The sequence below is a fragment of the Anastrepha obliqua genome, unplaced genomic scaffold, assembly GCF_027943255.1.
Source record: "Anastrepha obliqua isolate idAnaObli1 unplaced genomic scaffold, idAnaObli1_1.0 ptg000343l, whole genome shotgun sequence".
NCBI classification, from domain to species: domain Eukaryota; kingdom Metazoa; phylum Arthropoda; class Insecta; order Diptera; family Tephritidae; genus Anastrepha; species Anastrepha obliqua.
The window spans coordinates 20,001-22,500 of record NW_026562336.1 but is presented as its reverse complement, the minus strand read 5'-3'; positions in this window follow the sequence as shown (position 1 = coordinate 22,500).

Genomic DNA, 2,500 nt, shown 5'->3' with positions numbered 1-2,500 from the left:
AATGTATTGAAATGAATTTTTCCCATACATTTTTGACAATGTGAGGTGTGCATGGCAAAAAACACTCACGGTGAAGGCATGTGAAATAATATGAAAATATCAAAAGTTAACTAACCAATGATATTGAAGCATATAAATCGAAGCATAACTATATGAAACTCGAATTTAAGCCATATTAAACTGGTAATATTGTGATTTTATGCCTGGTTTTCCATACGTTAGTTTAAATAGAGAGTTATGGAATATAACCTTGGCATATTGGCACTAAAATATATAATAAAGACATTTCAAATCAAACTGAAATGTATTGAAATGAATTTTTCCCATACATTTTTGACAATGTGAGGTGTGCATGGCAAAAAACACTCACGGTGAAGGCATGTGATATAATATGAAAATATCAAAAGTTAACTAACCAATGATATTGAAGCATATAAATCGAATCATAACTATATGAAACTCGAATTTAAGCCATATTAAACTGGTAATATTGTGATTTTATGCCTGGTTTTCCATACGTTAGTTTAAATAGAAAAAATTTTCGAATATATATACATATATGAAGAATCTATATTCTAATACTAACATGTTATGGAATATAACCTTGGCATATTGGCACTAAAATATATAATAAAGACATTTCAAATCAAACTGAAATGTATTGAAATGAATTTTTCCCATACATTTTTGACAATGTGAGGTGTGCATGGCAAAAAACACTCACGGTGAAGGCATGTGAAATAATATGAAAATATCAAAAGTTAACTAACCAATGATATTGAAGCATATAAATCGAATCATAACTATATGAAACTCGAATTTAAGCCATATTAAACTGGTAATATTGTGATTTTATGCCTGGTTTTCCATACGTTAGTTTAAATAGAAAAAATTTTCGAATATATATACATATATGAAGAATCTATATTCTAATACTAACATGTTATGGAATATAACCTTGGCATATTGGCACTAAAATATATAATAAAGACATTTCAAATCAAACTGAAATGTATTGAAATGAATTTTTCCCATACATTTTTGACAATGTGAGGTGTGCATGGCAAAAAACACTCACGGTGAAGGCATGTGAAATAATATGAAAATATCAAAAGTTAACTAACCAATGATATTGAAGCATATAAATCGAATCATAACTATATGAAACTCGAATTTAAGCCATATTAAACTGGTAATATTGTGATTTTATGCCTGGTTTTCCATACGTTAGTTTAAATAGAAAAAATTTTCGAATATATATACATATATGAAGAATCTATATTCTAATACTAACATGTTATGGAATATAACCTTGGCATATTGGCACTAAAATATATAATAAAGACATTTCAAATCAAACTGAAATGTATTGAAATGAATTTTTCCCATACATTTTTGACAATGTGAGGTGTGCATGGCAAAAAACACTCACGGTGAAGGCATGTGATATAATATGAAAATATCAAAAGTTAACTAACCAATGATATTGAAACATATAAATCGAATCATAACTATATGAAACTCGAATTTGAGCCATATTAAACTGGTAATATTGTGATTTTATGCCTGGTTTTCCATACGTTAGTTTAAATAGAAAAAAATTCTCGAATATATATACATATATGAAGAATCTATATTCTATACTAACATTTTATGGAATATAACCTTGGCATATTGCCATTAAAATATATAATAAAGACATTTCAAATCAAACTGAAATGTATTGAAATGAATTTTTCCCATACATTTTTGACAATGTGAGGTGTGCATGGCAAAAAACACTCACGGTGAAGGCATGTGAAATAATATGAAAATATCAAAAGTTAACTAACCAATGATATTGAAGCATATAAATCGAATCATAACTATATGAAACTCGAATTTAAGCCATATTAAACTGGTAATATTGTGATTTTATGCCTGGTTTTCCATACGTTAGTTTAAATAGAAAAAATTTTCGAATATATATACATATATGAAGAATCTATATTCTAATACTAACATGTTATGGAATATAACCTTGGCATATTGGCACTAAAATATATAATAAAGACATTTCAAATCAAACTGAAATGTATTGAAATGAATTTTTCCCATACATTTTTGACAATGTGAGGTGTGCATGGCAAAAAACACTCACGGTGAAGGCATGTGATATAATATGAAAATATCAAAAGTTAACTAACCAATGATATTGAAGCATATAAATCGAATCATAACTATATGAAACTCGAATTTGAGCCATATTAAACTGGTAATATTATGATTTTATTCCTGGTTTTCCATACGTTAGTTTAAATAGAAAAAATTTTCGAATATATATACATATATGAAGAATCTATATTCTATACTAACATGTTATGGCATATTGGTGTTATTGTATTTTATTCCTGGTTTTCTATAGTTAGTTTAAATAGAAATAAATTTTTGAATTCAAAATTTTATATTCTATACTAGCATTACATAGAAATTATCCTCAACTGTTTGTTTCTTGTATAAA